This window comes from Phascolarctos cinereus, unplaced genomic scaffold (genome assembly GCF_003287225.1).
Source record: "Phascolarctos cinereus isolate Bilbo 61053 unplaced genomic scaffold, phaCin_HiC Scaffold_7;HRSCAF=346, whole genome shotgun sequence".
Lineage (NCBI taxonomy): Eukaryota > Metazoa > Chordata > Mammalia > Diprotodontia > Phascolarctidae > Phascolarctos > Phascolarctos cinereus.
Genome location: NW_027556180.1, coordinates 9243853 through 9269853, shown reverse-complemented (window position 1 = coordinate 9269853; position 26001 = coordinate 9243853). Strand labels below are relative to the sequence as shown.

Sequence of the window (26001 nt, the reverse complement as noted above, 5' to 3'; positions counted from 1 at the left end):
TTCCCTTCCCTTTTTTTTCCCAACTGACCCTGTAACTTAAATATTAGTGACTTACACCTGTAAAACAATGTTTTTATAGAGTACTTTTCTGAAAAACCACAATGAAAAAGTAGGTCCAAGAGTAAGTAACTGGTATTCCCAGGAGGTGACCTTACCTTAGCCTGACCCAGCTCCTTCTGCCTTGGGCAGTTCTCAGGCCAGAGCTTCTTGCTTAATTGACTATCAAGTAGCCAGGTTTTCTTCCTCTAAGTGGAGGTAAGGAGAATGGTGGACTGGTGGGTCCGTGGCCAAGGAATCAGGCAATACTAGGCTCTGGACCTAAAGTCATTCACCTCCTCATTAGCTCTGGCATTCAGGGCTGAGCATCCCTTGATGTCTCAGAGGTAAGAGTTGTGTTTGTCAGGATCCTCAGTGTCTAAGTGGGCCAGTACAAGGCCAAGGTGACATTACTGAATATAAGAATACTTGTCCTTTAGGAAAGTTGGCAGATTTCTGCCTGGCTAGGTGAGTTGTGACCATTGTTTAGAGTAAGGTGAGACCTCTGTATGTAAGGAAGGTGGGGCTACAACACAAATGCTCCATGGCTCATCCTTGAGTTTGTGGGTCTTTGACTAGTTCTCACATATTCAGCTAAGATGTGGTGTTCTTCCTGCTTTCTCTTCCTTCTCCAGTAACGAGCTAGGGGAGGGTGAGAAAATTTGAGCTCCCCTTTCAACATGAAATCCATGACAAATATGGCTAATATGATAGAATGATGGAAACTTTAGACCTCAGAACCAGAATGAGAATGTCTCTTTCTAACTAAGGCAAAGGCATCTGGTGGTGTTGGGATGTGGCCCCAGCTCTGACACCTCTCCCTCCTCGCCAAGAGAAGCTTCACCTTCTGGGCCAGAGGAGCTGGAGGTGGGGCTCTTCTCTTGTACTGCTGTGTGGCCTTCTGGTTAGACCATGTCTGGGAGGTCCTTTCTTCCCTTTCACTTGCTAAGGCTGTACCCTGAGCTTGCTCGTGCATCTGTGATGCACACCATCACCATCCCTTCCAGCATTCGCAGGCTGCCTCCTCACAAGGGACGCTTGGTTTTTGGTGGGAGGGAGAGAGCTTCTGTTGACTGGTTGTAGCTTAGGGACATTTTTATTTTTGTATCAACTTCATTTCTAGGTGCACGTCTCTCCTCTGCTACTATCCGCTGTAAATACAAAAAGTTGAAACTCCATAAAATTAACTGATCTATCAGTACTGTCTAACAGTATTTTATGTGCCATGGTCCTTCACTTCTGCAAAGAAAGAATGACTGAGAGGTATTTTCTTCTCTTTCCTTTAGGCCCAAGCTTGGTCAGTTACATCGCATACAATTATACAATATTCACTTCACTTTTGTGGCCTCAGTTAGTCCTTTGTTCTCTCCACATTTTTGTCATTATACAAATTCCTTTCCTGGTTCTGCTGACTCCCCTCCGCATCAGTTGATATTATCCTTTCATTGCTTCTCTGTATTTTTCACAGGTAACACTATCACATTCTATTTCTAATGGAATTTTAATAGAAACTAGTACATTTATTTCTCCATTCTCCCAATTGATAGTATAATTAAATTTTAAATCATCATTTCAATGTGTCCAAAAATCTGTACTTTTATTGATATAAATATCCTTCTGTTGACATAGGTCACGTCCAAGTGTCTAGGACTTATTCAATGGTCTTTAGGAGTTTCTGGGTCCAGAGAAATTTTTTGATCTACCTGGTAATGAGCCTCCTTGACTTTAGCTCAGCGTGTCTTTGGGTAGCAGATGTACTGTTTGTTACCAGAACTGTATTCTAGGTCTTTCCTAACATGATTAGATTCAATGAAACATATTCACTACTGAAATCCAGAATCCAGGGTCACTTTTATGTCTCAATGGGACATTGGAGGTCTTTAGTGTAGACTTTTAAAAGGGAAGTTAAATTCTAAATTCAAACAAATTTGAATATTTTGTTCTGCAAATGATAGCAGTGAAGCACAGTTGGACAGGTATGAGTATTTAAAAAATTAGTAAAAAATGCCCACCAGCATTTACTCATTGGACAAACATTATTAAACTATTTTTATCTGCAAAGGGCTTTGAGACATAAAAATAAGACTTGGTCTTGGGGGAGTTGACAATCCTATGAGGACGAAAAAATGTGAGGAAAAATATTAGACATATAAAAACATAAAAGTGACATAGGGGAGCTGTCAGGCACCATTAGAGAGCTCATTCTTGGTGGGGCATCTGTTCCCTCCCCTTGGTTCAGCTCCATAGAATAAGATGCCCTTCCCAGAATAAGCTCATCACATCTATTCTCATTACCTGGCTACCTGCTCCAGACTTGATTGACACTACCTCCCTCTGTCTCCTCTCCCCCTCTCTTTGGGTTCCTTCCAATGCCTTCCCTTCTAGAGGGCAGACTCTGGACTCCCAGGTCACTCTACCTGGTCTGGCCTGGTTTCAGCTCCAAGGAATGAGGTATACTCTGGTGTCTGTTTTCCTGCCTCCTTTTGTGTGTTGTTTCCCCCTTTATATCGTAAGCTCCTTGAAGGCAGGCATTATCTTTCATTTTATTAATTATATCCCCAGTGTTTAGTATAGTGCCTGGTGTTTAATGAGTATTTATTTGATTGGAATTAGGAGAGGCTTCATGGAAGAGATGGTTTCTGGGCTGGGTCTTCATGGAAGGACTCTGAATGATTCACTCAAAGAATCAAATTCTGAAACTTGAATCATTCTTTCAAATATGGAGAGTGTGACCTTGGCTCATGCGGATTCAAAGGTGTGCTGATTGTTGGGATCAATATGGTGACTGAATCTCCTCTTAGATTCTGGAGTGCCTTGCTTCCGCCAACAAATGGGGTTTGCAGAGAGATTGGCGGGCTGCGCCGGGGATATCACACTGAAATGTACTTCACAACAACAACAACAGATCCAGTCTCATCTTTTCAGTAGGGTGTGATTGAGTAGTCTGTATAGTTCGTGAACAAGTATTTATTTAGCATTTGGCTATGTGGCAATTACTGTGCTAGCCATTGGGAGTTCATTCAGTCATTTCAGCCACGTCAGACTCTTTGTGACCCCATTTGGTATTTTTTTGGCAAAGATATTGGAGTAGTTTGCTGTTTCCTTCTCCAGATCATTTTATAGATGAGGAAACTGAGGCAAACAGGGTGAAGTGACTTGGCCAGGGTCACTCAGCTAGTAAAACCTGAGGCCAGATTTGAACTCAGTAAGATGTCCTATCTCCAAGCCTGGTTTGTGCACTATGGCATCCCCTAGCTGCCCTTTGTGAGTAGCTCACCCCTGAGAGTTCAAAGATGAAAAGGAATCTTTAGGAGTTTCCTTTCCTTTAATTGTGGAATCAAATGTTCATATGCAACATTCATCCTGGAACACGTAACCTCCAGTTTTGAGAATCTCTGGTTCCCTTTGGGCCTAGCTCAGAACCTGCCTTTCTTCAGGCCCCAGTGGCAAGGACTTCTCTGTGGTTTCTTTCCTTCTATGTTGTCTGGCTCTTGAATGCACCCATTTATGGGTTTGTTGTCTTCCCCATTCGATTGTAAGCAGGGACTACTTGTGCTTTTCCTGTGTGTTCCCAACCTACTTGTATGGGATAAATCATTGGTGCTTGGTTGATTGGCCGGGAGGCCCAATTTCAAGTCTGCTTTTTGTTGATTATTACTCATGTGCCCTTGTGTGTTCTAACTCCCCACCTGAGCTTGGGTTTCTCCAATTTTTGTCATTCAGCAGTTGGGCTGCTGCATCTCCTGCAGCTCGCATGATGCAATGCCCCCTGGGGTTGGGGCAGTGTCCTCTCCTTCCCCCTCCATCCCTTCTAGGGAGCAATGGGCTTGTTATTCCGTTAAACCGGTTGCTTTCTTGTATCCACTCTACGAGTCACTGGTTACCACCTCCATGCTTGTAGTTAGTAAGGGCCATTTGGCTCCGTGCCCTGATGCTGACCTCTCACTCTTTCCTCTGCAGCTGTGAGAGGAGCTGTTTGCTGACTCCTGTGTCCCTGGACGGTTGCTTCCACGGCTGCTGCTGACCCTCTCAGGTAAGGGCTCCGGCGCACAGCTAAGATGATCGTGGCATTGGCATAGCAGGGATGTGTTGAGCAAGGTTTCCTGGGTAAGGGGCCAGCCACCCACAGCCATGACAGGAGCTCAGGCTAACAGATTTGCTGCACTGTTGGGGATGACCGGGGAGAGGGATGCAGTAGGAAGGGCTTGTATTGGGAGTCGCAGACCTGGCTCTTGCACTTACTACCCTTCTGGGCCTCGTTTTCTGTCCTTTAGAATGAAGGGGTAGATGAGATTGTCTCTCTGGTCCTTTCCAATGCTTGACGTATGATCTTGGGACTGTGAGCTATGGATCGTTGTACGGGAGCTAAGAGAGCCATTAGCTTCTCTTTACCTTTACAAAAATGGAAAAAAAAAAGGGGAATCTGGATGAGCTATTGCTAAAGCAGCTAGTGTCCAGAAAGACTTTCTGACAGCAGTCATAGCCCACATTTACATGGCATTTGAAGGTTTGCAAAGCAGTCGGCATGTGTTATCTGTTTTGATTCCCAAAAGAATCCTCTGAGGCAGGTGCTAACCCTGTGTCCCTGCTGAGGAAATGAAGTGAGCAGTAACCCATGCAGGGCTACCCAGCTAAGCAGGGCCGGAGGCAGGATTGGAACTCAGCTCTTCCTGACTTTATGCCCAGCACTAAATCCAGTGCCATAGCTGCTTAGTCAACATAGGATCAGAAAGTTTGAGCCGGAAGGGACCTCAGGCGACCTCTGGTCCAGCCTTATTTCAGAGCCTCATCGCCATTCCATGAATTGCCCAGATCTCATACAACCAGTAAATACATCTGCAGTTTGCTTTGGTCACTGTCCAGCAGATGGTTCTAAAGGGGGGAGGGGCACCTACCCCTGTGAGTAGCCCACAAGACACATAGCTTTGCATGAGCTCCCCTAGTGGGTTGTTAGGTGTTTGGGTCTGACCCCTCCAGAGACCACTGGCCCCCTCAATCATGTTCCTGCTTTGATTTGCCAAAGAGCCCTCTGGACAGCACCTTATCTAGTGAGAAAAGGTCAGAGAAAAGGCATTGGGGGTTTTGTTTTGAAAGGAACACATTCATCATTAGATTTGGAAACTGTAAGCCACAGAACCATCCAAAGGGCCAAACCAACCTAGAGGTTCAGTGTCTGACAACAGTGACTCCCTGTGGGAAAGCCTCTAGGAGACATTGAGAAGAACAGCAGTAAAACAGTAGTAGTATGGAAAATGGTTACACCTGCTGTTTTTCCTGATCATTTTGGAGGGCTTTCTTCTCCTATCTTTTTCCATATTATAAAGTCACATTATGCCAAACAGAATTTCCTTCATCTGGTTAAACGTAGAGACTAATGAGGTTTGTCTGACATCCCGGCATCTTCCTTTTCCTCCTCCTCATCCTAGCTAATGTTTCTACGGCACTTTAAAATGTGCCACTATGTCATCTCTGTTGTTTGCAAAAACAGACCCCGAAATCTGAAATAGTTTTAGAAAGAAATGTATTTGGTCTTTTGGTCAAGGAGACCAGCTTGGAAAGGAGTTTCTGGTCCAGGCTCTGGAAGGTTTACATTGTATAGGATTTAGACAGGAGTGCCCACACACCAAGCACACCTACACAGTTGGACAAATTCCCAGGAGGGCGACTTGAAAGCAAGGTAGATGGAGATAGGTATGAGGAACTGTAAACATTTAATAAAATTTGAGTTTGGATATCATTCATATTATATTGGCATCAATAAATAATATAAATATTATTTATATTAATATTACTATAGTTAATAATAATTTTGAGCAAAAAATAATTTGTTTCATTTTAAATCTCTGTTATGGGTAGTAGATTTTGCTCCTTCAAATCTTCATTTAAACACACCTTTGTCTACCGAATTCCCAGTCCAGTTCCTGGCACATGGTAAGAGCTTGTTGGTAATTGGTTGGTAGGCAGCTGTAACAAACCGGGCAGTGATGGACCCAGAAAGGGCTAGGATTCCAACCCCCTTGTCAGTGCTGTCAGAAATAGAACATGCTTCAGGAAAGAGTGATGTTTCCTGTCCCCACACTCCAAGGTGGTTCTTTCTCCTTCCTTAAAACCTCAAGCCACCAGTTGGGACTGTCTCCGTGGCTTGGGACTTCCTGGACGTGTTCTGGCTGCTTCTTGACAGAGGCCTGTGCCGGCCCTACTTTTAGCAGCTGCCCCCAGCCTTTTGAGACTCTGAGGCCTGCCAGAGTTCCAAAGCCTGTTGTGTTGCTCTTGGCTCACCGCCATCTTTGATCACGGCAGCATTGAGTCCTGGATCAAACCCTTCTGGCCCCTCATCTCAGGGCTGGGATCTTCCTCTGTGGCACTTTCCTCATTGCTAGCATCTTCCTCCCAGAGGCCCTTGCTTCGTGTTCTGCTGGGTACCATTTCAATCATTAACTACCATTTACAAAGTGCCTATGATGTGCCTGGCACTGTGCTCAGCTCTGGGGATACTAAACCCAAGATGAAACATTTCCTGCCCTCAAAAAGCTTATCATTGGGACATCTCAACACATACACAGTAAGATCATTAAAGAATAATTTCAGTGGGGAGGGGGAATCTGGATCGGCTTCTTGCTGGAACTGATAGTGAAGGGGGCCCTTGAAGGGAAGTTTAAGGATTCTAAGAGGAGGAAGTGAAGAGGGAGAGGCGTGGAGCTGGGAGCTGAGTTGTAGATAAGTATTTCCCCAGCCCATGCAAAGGGGGATGGAAGAAAGTCAAAGAGGCCCATGACTCACTGTTCATCAAAAGCATCTCGTTATACAATGTAGAGTCCTGCAGAAGAGGGAAAATCAATTCCTTCCCAGTAGTAGGAAAAACAAAGGAAATAAAGGCAGCATTTCCTATGTGCCCCTGCCAAGCCCTTCCTGTGAGCCTCTTCCAACATGTCTATTGTTACCTTGTTTTAGAAACCACAGGGGAGACTAAATGGATGTCCTCCAGTTAATTAACACCGATGGAGTCATTGGATGAATGGATGCATCCTTTTTTATCTCTTTGTATCTACATGTTGTCTTTTCTGATAGAATGTAAGCACTTTGAGAGGTTTGTTTTCTTCTCCACAGTGCTTAGTACACCGTAGATCATCAATTCATTTATTGGCTGATTAAAGATATATTTATATATATACATATATATATGTGTGTGTGTGTGTGTGTGTGTGTGTATAAAATATGTATGTATATACACACATATATACACATATACACATACACGTGTATATATTTATATATGTATATATGTGTATGTGTGTATGTATGTATATATACCTGCAGGCTTACCCTGATTTGATCAGTTTAGTAAAGCCTAAAGGGTTGTTATTATAGACAAAAAAGAGATTATTTGGAGGTGTGGGGTGGGAAAATTTCTTCCATTATGGGAAGGCTTGGCTCCTGTAGGGGAATATGTGTTTATTATATTCCTTGTAGAGTTTCAGCCTAATAGTTGTCTACCAGTTAGATGGAAGCCCTTCCTCCAGAGCAGGGGTTCGTCCGACCCCTAGAGGTACAGTCAGGAGCCACACTTGCTAATGGCCTGATGTGTTGGCTGTTTTCCCTGCTTGGGACATCAGCCCCTGATTTGGGCTCAGGCTGGGTCCTCTGCATTATGTTCTCTCTAGACAGAGTCTATATCAAGCCGCTTTTCATGGAGTTTGAAGTGGGCCACCCTGTATACAATTTAGAGCTGAATATCCAGTGGCCTCTGTTAGTCTCCATCCATGCTCGGAGGAGGACTGATTTCAGGGAAAGGCCTCCCTCCCCTTGCTGATCTCTGTATCCTGTGGAAGTGATTTCAGGAGTAAGGAAGGGTGGTGCCTGAGTTATCCTTAGCCGCTGGTCTCTAAGGCCAAAGTTAGGTGTTTGTGGGTATTAGCACCCAAAAAGGGTTTTATCAGATTAATTCCCATCGTGGGCAGAGGTTTGAGGAATGAGATCTGGATAAGATCTCGTACTTATTTTTGAGAGCAACATTGTGGTAGATTGGAAAGGCCGCTGGGATGGGATTCAAGAATTTCAGTCTCTAAAGCCAGCTCAGCTACTAATAGCATGACTTTGGGAAAGTGATGTCACTGTTCTTGGCCTCCATTTTCCCATCTATAACATAATCCAGTTGGAATGGGAGTGTTGTTTAGTGGGAAGAGCCTTGGTTTTGGGATCAGAAAATGGGGATGAGGAAAATTCTGTTATATATACTTATCCGAGGGGCACACTGGAAAAAGGCCTGGGTCTGGAGTCGAGAGGATCTGGATTCAAATCCCACCTGCTACTTAATGGCAGTACGAACTTGGACAAGCTAGTAAACTTCTTCTTTTGTATCTCAATTTCCTCTTAGAAAATTTGGAGGTCGGCCTAGTGGTCTCAGAGCTCTCTTTCTGTTGTAGAATCATGAGGCTGAGTATTGTTCAAGAAAACCTTTTGGGTTCCTCTTTGATTCTTCTCCCGTTCTGAAGCCTTTTTCTTTTTTCTTAAAAAAAAAAACTCTTCTTTTTTGTTTTGACATCATCCAGATATATCCTTTTCCCTTCTATGCTCAGAGAGCCACCCCTTGTAACAAAGAATAAAAAAGAAACATGGCGGTGGGAGGGGGGAGGAGGCAGCCACAATTAGCACATCAAGCTAGTCTGACAGTAATACATAGAGACCGTATTCTACTCCCGTAGTCCCTCCGACTGCCAAGAAGGGAGGGAAGCGCCCTGTCTGAGGTCTTTTTCTAGAGGAGCTGGTGCCCCCGTTGGCTACCAGCAATAACGCATCCTTCATTTTCCCTAGAGCACTTTCTGGGGAGAAGGTGAGGCAAGGAAGGAGACTCATTGCTGGTCCTTCTGGCGCCATGTGCTTCAATCTCCTCCTTTTCCAGGTGAGGAAATGAAGGGAGTATAGAGAGATGAAGGGTCTGGCCAAGGTCATACACAGGGGAGCTGGGGCCAAGGCTGGTCTTCTCTGATTTCTGGAAGAAAGGTCCTGACAGATCTGATAATGCCACAGGAGAATTGTCTGCTAAAGAGCATCGGTCACCAGGCTTCAGATCTGTGGGTGAACTGAGCAGAATGGCCTGGGGCCTCTTCATTAAGCTAATGGGACAGTCCCAGCTCTGTCCCCTCTTTGGGGTGGGGTCAGCTCCTCAGGCCTTCATTTAGCCTCAGGCAGTGGGCCTGCTGATGTCTCCTCCTCTTCCCCTCCCTCCTCCTTCATGCCCTTCCCCCGTGTCTCCCCATAAACGTTTCTCCCTGAATTATTGCCAGCCAGGATGAGTGCCCAGCAGTGCCTGCTGCAGCTAGCTGGGCACATTAATAACCAGTGAGACAGAAAGACAGAGGACGGATTAATCAATAGGAGAGCCAGGGGTTCATTGTGCCATGGCGGGACGTTGTTCAAGGCTTGCAGCTCCCAGATGCCAGCTTACTGGAGATGAATGGGCACATCCCTACTCCTCTCTCACTCCCTGGCTCTGAGAGGCAGCAGAAGGAACATTTGTCACAAGTAAGCTCCCATTTTCACAGGCCCCAGCTTTTAAATGCAGGAAATCCAGGAGGAGGACGGCCCCCCTTCTCCTACCCTCGCCTGCAGGAGTAATTCAGGCCTTCGTTGCATTGCCTCGGAGCCAATTAGGGGCACCCAGTCCTGGTGGTCAGAGTCAATCAGGTATCAAGTATTATGTGCCCGCTTGCCAGGCACTGGGGTGCCACGTATGCCACGCGACTCTAATTACTGCCCTCGTGAGTTACAGTCTATAGGAAGAGGCGACAGCTACCTGTACAGGCTTATACCGGAAAGACCTAAAATAAGTCCATCTATTCTTGGCGATGCTTTTAGGGGCAGGGGGTGAGGCGAAGGTGCTAGCAGCAGCGGGGGTGGGGGAGGAGCAGGACAGGGTTCTCTGTAGATGGGTGATTGTCACATCCCAGAACCAAACTGTGGATGCACAGGGGCCAACCGCACTTTGTTACCGTTGAACTCGCGGGTGTCGCGCTGGGAACGGGGGAGGGACGGAGGGAGATACGCTAGTGTCTGCTCACTGTTCTGCCTGTTGGGTTGGAAGAGGGGACACAGCCTGTAAACAGGTAAGGAAACCCAAGGAGATGCAGAATGAGGCCACACAATTTCAAGGAGGAGGCACTGACTTCTGGGGGCGGGGGCCGAGAATTCTGCATTTCCTCCTAGAGCACTGGGGAGCTCCCAAAGGTTTTGGAACCCAGGAAAGTCACGGACAGATCTGAGGTGTTGCAATGTTGGGTTGGCATCTGTGTCCAGTATGGATTGGAGGGGGAAGGGAGAGGATGCCAGAAAACCAATTAGGTTATTACATTAATGAAGGTTTGAACTAGGGAATGGGCTTTGCAAGTGAGAAGAAGATTGATAATAACAGCAGCTGGGATTCATATCATACTTTTGAAGGGTTATATAATAATTTGACACATTTATACACGTCACAACACCCCTGGGAGGTGGGTGGTACAGCTATTATTATTATTTAACAAATGAAGAAAATCATCATTCCTGTGACCACCCAGCTTGGATTCTAACGGCACAATTGAGAAAGCTCTGAATCTGGAGTCCAAAGACCTGGGTTCAAATCTCCCATTGCTCCCTGTTTGACCCTGTGCAGGTCATTTGGATTTTCCATACCTCCTTTGCTCATCTGGGTGTGACTGGGTGGTCTCTGAGGCCGCCTCTGGCTCTAAATCTGTGATCTTGGAATCCTGTGACTGTCCTTCCACAATTCTGCCCGACCTCCCCAGTCAAGCAATGGCTTATGTTGTCATCACTGTGCATCACTGTGTTCTCATTCCTTCTGCTCCAGCCCAGGGAGCAAAGGCAGGCTTCTTCCTCTTTGTAATCTCAGAGCTAGGTGGATCCTGGTCTGGTGCGTGAAGCTTGGGATGAGGCTGTCCGGCAGTCGTAAAGTCTGAAAGTGGTGTAAGCTTGACCTTCTGATGAGTCAAGCTATAAACAGAGGGACTGGACCAAGAATGTGGCCATCCCCTTCGTCCTCCACGTTTCCATTTCTCGCTTCCTTTCTTCTCCCTTGCAGTGAACAATGATAGCTCAAGAATGCCGGAAAGGAATGGCAGGGCTTTGCAGCAGTGCCACAAGCTAGGCTTTGACAGCAGACATCCTTTAAAAGGTGTGAACTCAGTGGCCTATCTGTAGCCAAGGCTGTCTCTGTGTGAGCCTATTTAGGACATAATTCCTTGTAGAGGGGATGACAAATCCCTTCTGACATGGCCTTCTCTGGTCCTGCTGCACAGCAGCCCTAGCTGCTTCTCCTTGCCTTTCCTTAAGCCGTCCCATGTGCCAGAACGTTCCTCCTTCCTGGGAACACCTCCTAGAGGTTTTCTTTTCTTTAAAAATGGAGCCCAGGCACCATCTTCTGCAGGAAGACTTCCTGGGTTCCCTAAACTATGAGAGCCCTCTCTCCCAAACCACCTTCCCTCCTGTGTGTGTGTGTGTGTGTGTGTGTGTGTGTGTGTGTGTATGTGTGTGTGTATTTCTTTCATTCTTTGCACCAAAATCCACAGTGCCTAGGCTGGTACCTGGCACATTATCAAGCTTAATAAATGCTTATTGCTTATGTGATTGATTCTGAGAGGCAGGGCCTGTGTTATTAGAGATGACTGTTTTACCGTGGAAATATGGGTCCTGAGGAGAGCCCCACACTTTGCTCTTTCAGCCTAAATCCTGTTAATCTTGATCTAGTCAGAAACAGGTCAAAGAACAGGTTAACAAGATTAATCAATTTTAGTTTTCAATTATCAAATATGTTTTCTCTCTCTCTAGTATCTCAAATAGTGTATTTTATTTTCTGAGTCCTCTCTGTCTCCTGTTTGGCCATGAAATCTTTCCCTCTTCTGGCATCTGAAGAAATCTCTTCTTCCACTAATTTGTTCATGATGTCATGCTTTATCTCTGCCACGTGTCCATTTGGAGTTCCTCTTAGTATAGGGTGGGAAGTGTTGGTCTAAACCTAATTTCTGCCACGTTGCTTTTCAGTCTTCTTATTTTCTTATTGAAGGATACTAAGCCCTTGCCCACTAGGTGGGTTCTTTAACTTTATTGTGCACTTGACTAATAGTTTCGTTTCTTCTGTGTGCTATGTACCTAATCTGTTCCAGTGACCAGCCTTTATCTTTTTTTGACCAGTACCAAATTGTTTTGCTGATTACTATCAAGAAACAAATCAAGAGAGAAAGGGATTCACTTCTCTGTCCCCTCCGTACATTAGCGATTAGTAGGTCTATCTATGTTTGGAGAAAGATGGCTGAGATTTTGGGCTAATGGAAGCAGCTAAGTCCGAACCAAAGAGCCTGGGTTATGCCTCAGACACCCGTTTGCCGATCCGGCTGGGGGTTTTGGAGGCTGTGGGAAGTGAACATTTTTTTTCTCTGCCTGGTGTATGGACGGACTACGAGGTCAAGGTGAGGGAGGGGTCAGCGCAGTCACCAAGCCCAAAAACAAGGAGCTGGGGAGCTCTGGCCCTTCTTGTTTGTGGCTGCACTGCTTGTGGCAGGGAACAATCCCCCAGGCTCTTTTTCTGTCCAAAACACAATCAGACCCTTTCCTAAGGGGCTGTCAGTGGTGTTTAGAAAAGGTAATCCTAGAGCCTTTCATAAAGTCCGGATATGCTTGGTCTGTTGTTGATTTTGTTGGTGAGCATTTGGGACTTTGTGTCTTATTTCAAACGTGGTCTCCTTTGGGTGCCCTCTGAAGAAGTGTGCTTGGGCTCATTTGGTAGGCATCGATTTCGGAGGCTCTCTCCACATTCGTCTTCTTGGTGACATTTTAAGATCGAGGGCTGGTGTGCAGAAGACAGCTGGCTGTCTACACCCTCTTTGGTGAGATAGCTCCGGGTCAGAAGGGTGTAGGTGTGGATGGTGCTGGATCTGACATTCCTATTGCATAGATGGAAGGTCAAAAGTCATTGATGGACCTTCCTGGCCCTGACCTACCCAGGGAGTTTAACTCCATAGCCACAGGGCACTTTAGTAACTCTTCCAATACTTGCCCAAACCTTTCACAAGCAACTCTTTTTTTGTTGTTGTTGTTTTATTTTCTTTCTCTGCCACATGTTAAAATTCCACACCTGTTTCAGAGAGTTGCTCTTTCCTTGTGGATCTTCAGACATCTGCCTGGGGGGGGGAGGGGGAGGAGAGTCTTATCTTCTTTTGTAGAGTTTTCTCTCTCTCTCTGTTTCTGTCTCTGTCTCTCTCTGTGTCTCTTTCTCTGTCTCTGTCTCTCTGTCTTTCTTCCTCTTTCTCTGTCTCTGTCTCTCTGTGTCTCTCTGTCTCTCTGTCTTTCTCTCTGTTTCTCTCTTTCTATCTCTCTGTGTCTCTTTCTCTGTCTCTCTGTGTCTCTTTCTCTGTCTCTGTCTCTCTGTCTTTCTCTGTTTCTCTGTCTCTCTGTCTGTCTCTTTCTCTGTCTCTGTCTTTCTGTTTCTCTGTTTCTGTCTCTCTGTCTTTCTGTTTCTCTCTCTCTCTGTCTCTCTCTGTCTCTCTGTCTCTCTCTCTCTCTCTCTCTCTCTCTCTCTCTCTCTCTCTCTCTCTCTCTCTCTCTCTCTCTCTCTCTCTCTCTCTCTATGTCTCTCTCTGTCTCTGTCTTTCTCTTTGTCTCTCTCTGTCTCCTCCATCTTCATCATCTTGGGAAGAAGACACACCTAACTGTGGGATTAGGTGGGAATCATTTCAACAGAAGCTTCATCTAGTAAGTGGCTTCACATCTACTGGTTGTTTACCCAAGGAACGACCACTTGGGCTTTGCCCTAGAGCAGTATTGGAGGGTGTGATATTTCTTTGCTCTCACCTAGCTACCAAAGTGATTTCCAGAATCACAGGTCTCACCAGGCCATTCTCCTGTTCAGGAAACTCCTGGTTCTCTCCGTTACCTCAGAATAAATCATAAACCATTCTAGGATTCCCAAACCCTTCTCCGTTTGGCTTCAGCTATCTTCCCAATAATCTTCATTATTCCTCACACATGATCCTCCTTTCCCCGTCTTCTGTCTTCTTACCTTTGCACTGCCTACAGTGCAAAGTGAGCTTCACCACCCTCCCCACCTCTCAGCTGGGAAGAGTCTTGCTCTTCTTGAATTCACTGGTTTCCTTCAAGGCAGGGCTCTCAAGCACCATCATTTACATGTAATCTTTCCTGTTCACACCTGCTAGTTCCCACTCCCATGGCTTATGACGTGTGTGTGTATTATGGGAGAGTAGACATATAGGTTAGCAGTTATTAATATTCTCTTAGTCACCTTTTTAAGATACTAAAGAGCTCTGAGATTTTTTTTTCTGTGCCTTTGTTATCTTTCCATTGTAGACATGCTTTATATATTAGTCTCTCAAAGTCCTCATAATTAAAAAGCTTTCAGCCTAGGTCTCCTTTCCATAAACATTGTGAAATCTGGCTGCTTTTCTTGTTTTCATTTTCTTTAGTGTTATTTCTTGCCCTTTGGCACATTTCAGAAACTGTGATGTCAGAGTTCAAGTGTGGAGGTTCCTCTGTCCTTGACTGGGGGGGGGGGGAATGTTAAAGAGTTGGTTAAAATGGTTTTTAAAATCATGGTTGTCTGGTGTTTATAGGCTTTTCTGAAAGCCTATACAGGAATTTAGCTTGTCTTTCTGAAGGAATTAATAGGGAATGAAGAGGTTTTCATGAGTGGAATTCAAAGATGACGAATGTAGTTGATATAAAATCCCATTGTCCTTATAGCTCATTTTTCAAAAGCTTTGACTCAGTAGAACAAATCACCACCTTTCTTTCTTGGCTCTTTCTGGCGAAGTTTCTCCCATCCCATCAAGATCATTCAGGGATCTTTGCAAGGTGTAGCAAGAGAAATAATCCTGTTCAATGACCCTCTGATAATCCACATTTCACAAGGCAGAGAAACAGTCCTATTCAAAGGCCTTTGCATCAACATAGTGATAGAGGCAGAGGCCAGGTGTGTGGGGTGAAGTCTTCCATATGCCCTGTGTGTGGGGGAATGTTGTTGAAGAAATCATCAGACCCTCCTGCAGGAGATCAGTAATTTCCCAAAGGGGCTTGTCCTTACTATTGAGACATGGGGGGATCCATTGGATGAGTCATGTCAATTATTCAGATTTCAACGGAATCTGAATAAACGCATCGTGGAACTTGTCCAACTGTGCATGTATATCTAGGAAACACAGGACAGATGGACAGTGAACTTGACCCTGAACTGAAAAGCTGGAGGTGAAGTCAATAAGCTTCCTTATTGACCCAAGGTTCACAGTAATTAATCTCTAATAAAGCCTTCATTGAGCTCTAAGAAAGCATCTGCAAGGCTCCCTAGAAAGCCCCTCCCAGAGGTTTTTGCGTTTGATCTTTTAGTTGTGAAAGTCCCCAGTCAGGAGACCTGGGTGGCTGGTGGCTAGTCAGAAGAAGCCCCAGTCTCCCAAGGCCTGTACCCAATGATTGTGGTAGGAAGGTTCCCCCTAGCTAGCTTGTCTGATACCGAGGCCCATGGGCCACCTCCCACCACAGCAGTTTGGGGTTCCTCCTTGGCCAGGTACCTTTTCTCTCTCCCTGCTTCCTGATTTGTCAAGGGAGAAAGGAATACATCTTATCAAGGAAACTTATGAAACTTGCCTTTACCACCTTGGACCTCCTTGTTCAAACCCCCAGGGAGCCTTTCCCAGAAGAACCTTGATGTCCTTGTTTCCTGGGCACTAAGAACTCTCCCAGCTCTGAATCCTAAGTTCAGCCCAGCTAAGTAAAGTGAGATCACTCAGGTAGCAAAGAAGAATTAGGTTTTGCCCCCTGGTCTTAGAATCACGTATTTAGGGCTGGAAGAAATATCAGGCCCCCTGGTCCATTGCCTCATCTTACAAGGCAGGCAGCGAAGTCCCAGGATCATAGATTCAGAGCTGGAGGAGACAGACCCAAAGGTCACGTAGCCCAACATTCTCACTCTCCAGGGAAGGGAATTGATTCTAATCTAGAGTGAGCATCACAGAAATAGAGTGATTAGGAGACTGAGCAGCACCCCTGCATCTCTGCTTTCTTGTGGTCCGCCCACCTCCCTGGAGGTCTGCTGATTCTTACCTTCACCGGCAGATGACCTCTGGCCCAGAAAGTCTCACGTCAAGTCTTGCCACCTGCTGCGCCTCATTGTGCTTCTCAGTGGTTCACTGTAACTTGGTGGCCTTGGACCCAGTGGTCTTCAAGGTCCCTTTCATCACCTCTAAGCCTGTGATGCTACAGACACACTGACCTGTCTTTACCATTTCCCTCCAGATTGCTCATCATTTTTGAGGGTCATTTTTTTAGCTGGGTAACCAGCTTCTAGTGACCTTCCACTCAAGACTGGCAAAGTTCTTTCTTTACCACACACCTACATGGTAAGTCCTCCAATGACCCGCTTTACACGTGAGGAGAATGAGGTCAGAGTAATGAAGCGATGTGTCCTTAGTTGTAGGGCTCAGCCGCAGGATCCAGGCTTGTGAACCAGGATCCCTGACTTTGTAGGGACAGTGCTGTCTCAACTATAGTGCTTGGACATGCTATACTAATGGGATCTGCATCTGATACTGAAGCACCAGTGTCAGCAGGTCCAGGGCAGTCTTCAGCCCAAGTTCTTACCTGTGTGCAGGGAAGGTGCACTTACCCCATGCAAGGTCAGTGATGAAAGTGAAACTAATACAGGAGCAGGGGAAATGACATGAAGAATACCACCATGGTGCTTGACTTGGAGACACCGAGGATGCTAAAAGCAGCTTGGCTAAATGCAACAAAGATCTCCAAGGGCAAAGGAATCCAGAGGAGGAGGCGAAGGCTGTCCACGCCTTCCCTTTGGTCCCATCCCCAACAAGCAGGTAGCCAGCCTTTGAGGACTCCCACTGCTAGACACCTTCTGGAGCAGCCCATTCTGCTTTGGGGCACCTCTTAACATGGAGAAGTCATTCTTTGCAATGAGCCTCAGTTTGCTTCCATGCAAAATGTTGCATGTCTTCTGGGGCCAGATGGTGATCTCTTTTTAGGTGACAAATCTCAGAGCTCTTGGGGATGGCTCCCATATCCCCAAAGTCCAAACTTTTCCTAAGAAAACATTCCCCCCTCCCCCCATAATGGTTTCTATCCTACAAAATATCTTCCTCACCCTATTCCCACTGCAAACAACTAAATCTCTTTCGGAAGAGGATGTGTTTTTATAAATTTGTATTATGGCAAATACATCACCAAGGGATAGTTTTTCTGAACAACTGTTGAAAACTCTGTGTGTATGTGTGTGTGTGTATTTTAAAAGAATAAAAAAAAACTAATGCAAATTGAGGATTCATGTTGGCATCCTGGAGTCCAGAAGAACATGGGAGACCTCGAAGTTTGTCAGAGGCCAAGCTTCTTTCCTGTCCAATCTGACTCCACAAACTCCCTTTGATGTAAGTCAGATTCTAAAACAAAACAAAACAAACAATAAAATAACAAAAAAAATAACAAAAAAGAAATCCACCGTGACCTCGTTAAGCTTAATGTTCTTTTGCCGCCATTGATCTTGTGGTTGGGATCCCTCTGATATCCCCTCCTGCCCCCATCCTTCTGGTCCTATTCCAGCAGCCAGCCCAGTGCTTGGCACAAAGGAGGTGCTTAGTGACTGCTTGTTGATTGATTTACTCGCCAGTTGGTACATTCTCTGTCCTAGGCAAACCATGTTTACATAATATTCTTCATGCATGAAATTTTGCCTCCTGCCACCGTGCCTCAGAGCAGGCTGAAGCCTCCTCTCCTCTCTTTCCCATGGCTGAAGTAATCTTCCTCCTCACATCCACTTCTAGGAAGCCCCCTCCTCTCTTCCTTCAGAGCCTAGCTCCCATGCCTGGGCATCTACAGGCACCTCTGGAGCTGTTAGCTTTCTCTCTTCTCCAAATGATTTTGTGTATTTTTCATACATAAGTTGCATGACCTCATCTCTGTGCAGCATGCATTCCCCCCAGTAGACCATGAGCTCCTAGAAGCCTTGGTGTCATAGCCCAGGTCAAGTGACTAGCACATAGTAGGTACTTTATCTGTGCCTGCTGAATTGAATTGAATCCTAGATGGAAAATGCAGCCTTTGAGCCTGGCCTCACTGATCTGCCCCATTAGCAGCTCCCCTCACTGGCGCCTCTACTTGCCATGGTCTAGGGGACTTTGGGCCTCTGGGCTTTCACCTTTCCTTAATTTCTAAGTTGTTTTTCCCTCACCCCTGTTTATGCCACCTTCACTTGGTGACTGTTTCCCATACTGACTTCCTCTTTTCTTTTCTCCCTATGTTCAGGTACTGCAGATCACAAGAACGTGTTTTCTAGACTTTGTTTAAAGGGAAAATAATAGTCAAATTCAGAACTATCATACTAGGGCAACTTAATTAGGATTATTTTAAATGTATGTCCCCAAGGCTGTCCTCTTGTCTTCTTTTCTCTTTTGATGATTTCACCTTTTCCCACGTGTTGAAATGTCACTTTTGAGCCTTTATGTCTAGTTTCAATCCTCGTCTGAGCTCCAGTCACCATCTCTAGCTGTCTGCAGGGCATCTCTGCTTGAATGTCCTCCTAGAGGCTCAAGGCTGAACTCATCCCTGTCTCCACCGGCCTCAACCCTCCTCTCCTCACAACTGCCAGGTTTTGTTGAAGTCTCCCATCATCTTACCAGTAGCCCAGGCTTGAAACCTGATTGTCATCTTTTATTCTTTCTTCTCCCTTGCCCCCCATGCCCATTTCATTGTCAAATGTCCATTTTACCTCCATGATATCATTGTAAGGGGCATAAATGCCTTCCCCCACGCCCTCAGCCCAGCCCTCCCCTCCCACCTCTCACCTCTACTGTGCTAGTAGGCTCATCCTTGGCCTCTCAGCCTCTGGTGTCTACCTTTCCTCTACCTCCCTCACACAAGCAGAAATGAATTCTATGCCACTGCTCTTAAGATGTCGCTCCCTTGCTCAGAATTCTTAAGTGACTTCCTCTTTTCTCTACCCTAAAGTATCTTCAGCTGCCATCGAAGGCACGCCATAATTTTCCCAGCCTTCCATGACCTCTGTGGTTACATGTTGCCCTTTCACATGCTTTCTTCTGGAGTTGCAGTTGGCTGATATTCGATCCCCACCTTATCCCACCATTGGCTGCTTCTTACAGGTTGTTTCTCCCCCTACCCAGGCTTAGAAAATACTCCGTCCTTATTTCGACCTTCTCAAGCCTTTCTCTCTCTTCAAGGTCTTCTCAGAGGCGGTCTTCTCCTTGATGCTGGTAACCCCCTGCTCCATTCACTTCCTCACCTGGGTGCTGGGAAGTGGAGCAACAAACAAGTAGGGCCTGGGTTGTGTCAAGGGATCGAGGCGGCCAGGTACACAGACCACTAGCCCCTGGAGTCAGGAAGACCTAGGTTCCAATCCAGCTTCAGATGCTCCTGGTTGTATGACTGAGAAGGTCACTTCACCTCTGTCTCCCTCAGTTTCCTCATCTGTAAAGTGGGAATAATAAGAGTCTGTACTTCACCAGGCTGTGGTGGGGAGAGAGAGTGATCCTTGGCTGTGTGCCGTCTCTGGGCCTCCGTTCCTTAATTTCAGATGAAGGGAAAGGGCTGGGTGATCTCTTAGAGCCCTGGAGCTTTTCTCTGTCATGCTCGCGCTCTCTCTCTCTCTCCTCTCTCTCTCTCTCTCTCTTCTCTCTCTCTCTCTCTCTGTCTTTCTGTTTCTCTCTGTTTCTCTCTCTTGCTGTCTTTCCTTAGAAAAAAGCACTGGATACTTTCCTGCCTCATTCACATTGCACTTTGTCTGCTTAATGTTCATTCACTTTGCACGTCCCAGGACTTCTTGGAAGGGGGAAGAATCTGGAGGAGGCTACCAGATACCTCCTAACCAGTTCACTGCTGCACTGGCGCCTTCTCCCCCAGCCTTGAGTGTGCTGCTCAGATCTCCTCTGGTGCTCTCTTGTTATCGTCAATTTGCAGATGTGGGTCCTAGGTTGCAGAGAGGTTCCCTGGCTTGTCGGGGGGTCCACAGCCCCCTGGGTTACAGAGCTGAGACTGGAGCCCGCTTCTCTCAGAACCCTGCCGTGGCTGAGGTTCCCATTATGTGGAGCATGTTACTTTGGAACGTGGAAAAATTTCCAGCATTCCTGGGTCAGCAAAAATACAGATGTGAACAGCTAAAATGGGGCTCCTGCCAAAGGCGTAACGATTACCACATGTGTAAAGGCCATCCGTCCTCTGCCCTGCATGGCCCACTGTGAGTACTCTTTGCCTGCAGGGGAATCACAGAATGTCCAAGCTGGAAGAGTGAGGAGGGAGTATTTATTCCAACTTCTTCATTCTTCATTTGAAAAAACAAAAAACAAAAAACCCAGACCGTAGCCCAGAAAGGTTAAATACCTTGTCCTCGCTCACCTGGCTTGTTACTGGTCATGCTGAGCCTTGAACTCTGGTCTTGAGGCACTGGGCCTGGAGTCAGGAAGATCTGAATGCAAATACATCCTCAAGACACTTTCTCAGTATGTGGTCCTGGTCAAGTCACTGAACCTTTGTGACTCAATTTTCTCATCTGTAAAATGGAGATAGTAATCATACCTACCTCCTGAGATTATCGGGAAGGTAAAATGAGAATATCTCTAAAATACTTTGCAAACTCTGCAGGGACATATAAATGTTATCATTACTATTAATACGCTTGTTGTCTGGTTCTGCCTAGAAGATCTGGCCATGATTCTTCGATTGTTTCGGATGGTGATTAGTGACAGGTCTCATCTAGATGCCAGGACCATGAAATATTTAGGGCTAGGGTTAGAGCTGGAAGAAATCTCATCTAGTAGCTGTATTTTAATTTTAAATTTAAAGAAAGCAAAACAAAAAAACTTGTCCTTCAGAGTTTAGCAGAAGGGCTACCTAGGAAGCCTCTCCTGATCTTTCTGTACGCTTGGGCCTTTTGTCTGTTCTGTAGGATCACATGGGATCTCATGTTCCAAAGGGCTTAGCTTGGTGCCTAGGGCATAGTAGGTGCTATATGAATGCTTATTCCCCTTTGTTTCACTTTTTAATTTTTATTATCTGCATATATTATTTTTGTTCAACAGAGTTCCTTGAAGGTCTGAACTTTTTTTTTTTAATTTACTGTATTTCTGTCTTTGAATGTGCTGCCTGCCCCATCATAAGTCCTCAATGCGTGTTTTTGGAGTGAATGGAATGAATGAACAAATGGGTGAGTGAATGATGCTCTTTGTTTATATAGCACACAGTCATTTGCAGATTTCCTTCTTGAACTTACTCTCTGTTCTAACTCAAACCAAGAATGATGGACCTCTTTGCCGCTCACTACAGTGAATACCATTCCCCCATCCTCCCACAGAGAGATCGCCATCTCACTTTACAAATGAAGACGTTGGCTTCCTCCAAATGGAAAAAATCAGAATTTGAAAGCAAGTCTTCTGAGTCACCTTTCAGGGCTTTTTCCGCTGTGCCCATTTACTCCTCAGCTGACTAGCATGTTGTTGACAGTCACTGAGTCTTGAAGAATGCCCTACCTCAGCCAGCCTGAGGCCAGCAAAGGGAGAAGGAGAAATAGAGAGCAGCCATCCCCTCTGGGATGGGGGACTCGCTTGGGTTGTCTTCCTTCCTCTAGACACTGATTCCCAAGCATTTGCACACCCTCCTCCTTATCCAGCCCCGTATGTGTGTTATCTTTAATTCCCTGCAGTGTGGATATTCTCACACTGGCTTCTTTCCCTTTATTACTTCATTCCTAGAGGAAGGGGGTGTGTGGGGAGTGCATTTAAAGCCAGGATCCTGCCGCTTAATCAGTTATTTTCCTCTTTTAATGAGGGTGACTATTGTGAAATAAGTAATTATTAATTACTCCAAACTAATGAAATATTGTCATTTCCTTGCCCAAAAGCATATGGAAGAAAAGGGAATGCATATGGGTATTTTTAGGAAAGCACACTGAGGAATGGACAACTTCTGGTGGTGCCAATCCGCCTGTGCCGGCTGGCTGAGACCACTGCCACTCTGGCTGGCACTGAAGTCTTTATGCTTTTGCAATCATTTTCCAAGGTAACGTCTGATACGTGCCACATGTTGCGACGAGAAGAATGAAGGCAAAAGAAAAGAAAAAAAAAAGAAGAATGAAGGCCCAAACATGGGAAGATGCTCTGGCCCCTTTCCCTGTGCAGGAACTGCCCCCTGGCTGATATCCTCAGTAACATGAGAGCATCTTTTACTTTGTTGGCCTCTCTCTAGTGGTCACGGCTCAGAACTGGCTAGGATTCATATGGTCTTGAAGGTGGAAGAGAACTTGAGATTACCTAGAAACTGGAGGCAAGACATGGCCCCAAAACCTCTAGGCTCATTAGATAAAAGGCTTGAATTCACAAGTATGATATTTAATAGCTATAAATGTAAAATTATATACTTGGGTTCAAAATGTCAACATAGCTTAACATGGTACCTGACACGTATAAGTGCTTGCTGTTTATTGACTGAAAAGTACAAGATGGAGGACGAAGGACTTGACTATAGTTCATTGGAAGACAGATTGCAAGTCCAACTTGAGTTAATCATATGCTACAGTAGCTAAGAAGACTGCTGTAATCTTGGTCTTCACAGAAGGCTAGAGCTTCCAGGTGTTTTTCTGCACTGGGAAGACCACATGTGCAACAAAGGCTATGTGTTTTAGATAGGACATTGATGGGCTGGGGACAATCTAGAGGAGAACACACAGGGAAATGGAGTGGCATGAGTTGGTAGCCATCATGATTAGTTGTATGAATTGGGCATTGTACTCTGGAGAATTGAAGGTTCAGGAGAGATATGGTGTCTGTCTTCAAGTATTTGCTGAGATGTCACATGGAAGAGAAAGTGGAATCCTTGTTTTTGCCCTTCTAGTTTGTTCTAGGGGGCAGGGCTAGGAGAAATGGGGAGACATTACATAGGGACCAACCACAATAGCAAGAGGGAAGCCATTGAGAGCTATCCCCGAGTCAGCTGGGCTGCCTTGGTGGAGAGAAAACTGCCACTCATTGGAGGTCTTCAGCCAAAAGCTAGAGAAGGTTTTTTGGGTGTGTGTGTGGGGGGGCACATAAATGTACTGTATGTATATGTTTTCTGCTCTGTGTGTGCCTCATCACTGTGAGGTACTCCCAGTGTGGAAAATTCTTATTTTTGATAAAGACCAACAAGTGGCTTTGGGAGCTCTGAGGAGTTTCATGATTTGCTCAGGCTGTACAGGTGGTGTATGTCTGATGTGGGAACTGAGTACAGGCCTGCCCAATGTCTATTACCTCCTTCACACTGCCAATGAGATGTCTCAGCACCAAAAATATGTAACTGTCATTTATGAAAAATAATTAGCAATAATAATAGATTAGTAAACAGAGAGATGTGTATCCATAAGCTCCCTCCCCCACCCCCTGAGAACAAAGGGCAGTCAGAACCCTAAGGGGGAGGTGATTGTTTCCATTTCCATGTGATCATGAAGGAGCCCACCATTCTTCTGTCCTTTCACCTACCCACACCCATGCCCACGCCCACAACCATACACTTGGACTGAGTATTCAATTTGGAATACTTACTTTTGCTTGTCAGGTTCATTTTCTCTCTCCCCACCCCCTTTTTCCTCTTCCCTGGAACTGTTCTCAGGTACCTCTTGTCCTGGAGAGAATTCTCTGTCCAGGACATGGGGATCTTTGGAAGAAAGGTGATGTGTAAATGTGTGAAATGCAGTTCAAAAACATCTCATGATCTATGGAACTTGGTATTAAGCAAGACGATATTAATGAGGTTTGCCTGCTGTGATGAAATGTGGCAGCTGTGCATACATATTGGCAGTGCGTGAACACTGAGTTGCCATGACACTCTATGGGCTGTGTTGTCATCAGCTTTTCTCTGAAGGATCTGCTGACCTGAACCTTTGTTCACTCCATAAAAGTTGTTGGTGTGATTACATTTAGCGCCCCATCTTGAGCAACATATTAAGGGGCTGATAACCCCCTTGGTCTGGGCTTCGGCTTGGACTTGCAACCTTGGCTTCTTGCTAACGAGTAGGTCCCCATTACCACTTGGCATGGAGTAGGGCTCCTCTGCAGGTCAGGGTTGAGGCCCTTCCTTGTTGCTCAGTGTCTTAAAAGGGGCAGAGCAGGACCTCTAAGGGTCACCCAAGGAAGGGAAGGCATGGAGAAGGCAGAGGAGAATCACGGCAGCCACCGAAGGCCTTCCACCAACTCACCTCCATCTCTTTCCAGGCTTCTTTCTATCACTTCCCTTCTGACATGGCGCTCCCCAGGCAAACTGACCCCTGACTCTTTTCCACAGCAAACATTACATTTCCCAATGCTATCCCTTTGTGCGGTCTTGAACGTGGGCAATAATACATAACATTTATATAATGCCTTCTATGTGCCAGGCACTGTGCTGAGTGCTTTAGAACTATCAAATTTCATTCTGATGACAACCTTGGCAGGTAGGTAGTCATTAATGTTTCCATTTTACAGTTGAGTAATTTGAGGCAAACAGAGGTAAAATGATTTGCCCTGTATCACAGTTAGTAATTGTCTGAGAGTGGATTTGTACTCGGGTCTTCCTCACTCTGGGCCTACTGCTCTATCCACTGTACCATAGGTAGATGGATGGTTGGATGGATGGATCGATACAAGTAGTGTTTTTATTTATACACCTACTATGTGCCCCATACTATTCTAAGTGCTAGGAATACAAATACAAGCCCCCACCCCCCCCAAGAAAAAAAAAAAAGATAGTCCCTGCTCACATTGTTTTATTTTAATGGAGAAAGACATAACATAAAGAGAAGGGGTGGGGAGAATTTCAATGGTGTTAGTAGTCAAGCTGAGAAGACTGGCAAAAAAGTAGAGCCAGGATTTAAGACAAATCTCAAAATTTATTAAGACCTCACCATATTTCGTGTACTCTGCTAAAAACCTGGGCAGACAAAGAAAGCCAAACATGGTCTCTGCCCCCAAAGGGCTCATATTCTATTGGGAATGAAGTAGCCATGGCCTGAGTGCCTCATGAAATAGGGACTGCTTCGAGGGACTTAGCAGACAGAAGAGATAGCTAAAGGGTGGACGCATCTCCAGGGTGAAATGGCTCTTTTCTTTGTTTCTTCCTTTCTGAGGATCCCATTTTCCTTGAAAGCCGGCCTCATATAATACTTCCTACTTGAGAAGTAAGATTCCCACTTTCCTGATTCCCATTTACCCATACCCGGAGCTGTTAGTGCTACAGACTTTGGTGTTACTTGGTGAGTTATTCAATACCAACACTCTGCTAGTCCTAATGATACCATAACAAAAACGGAAAACAGAAGTAAACCAAAAACACAAAACAAAACAAACAAACCAGTCTCTGTCCTCTGGGAGAAAGCCAGAAGAAGTACTGTAGGCCCTCCCATTTCCTTGGCTACATATGTCAATCATCGAGGACTTACGAAGAGCCTGCTATGTGCAGGCACTTTGCTGAGTGCTCAGAATATAAAGAAGGGCAAAAACACCCTCTCCACTTCCAAGGAACTCACATTCTAATTTTTACTTCTAATGTGCAATGTAATAAAGATGTTCTGCAAGAAATTATTAATGCTGATTTTTTCCCCTTATGTAAATAAAATAACATAAAATGATAGGAGGAAATGGGGAGAGTGTTTAACATTTGGTCAGTGTAAAATATCCAGGGCATCAATTTTAGCACCATGTATTTAAAATAACATAACGCACACACGCACCCACACACACACACAATATACATACCAAACAATCGACAAGAATTGATTCAACACCTACTGTGTGTTAGACCTCGATTTACACACGAGGGATATACAAAGACAAAATTGAAATAGTTCTTACCCGTGGAACAGTTCACACTCCTTTGGGAGGAATACTATTGACGTGCAGTCAATCACAGTGGGATTTATTAAGCATCTCCCAAGGGGCAGGCAGTGTG

At 45.4% G+C, this 26001-nt stretch overlaps 1 protein-coding gene across 6 annotated transcripts in view; it reads left to right on the top strand.

Moving 5' to 3' along the window:
- The window catches only part of LPP (LIM domain containing preferred translocation partner in lipoma), a 709534-nt gene that overhangs the window by 178883 nt on the left and 504650 nt on the right, over nt 1-26001 (top strand). For 5 of the 6 annotated variants that reach the window (XM_020989038.2, XM_020989040.2, XM_078147348.1 and 2 more), the window contains one exon: nt 3997-4069. The gene's annotated coding sequence lies outside the window, so the exon portion shown is untranslated. Of the gene's footprint in view, nt 1-3996; nt 4070-26001 lie in introns of those variants that run through there. The other variant, XM_078147349.1, reaches the window with a different exon arrangement.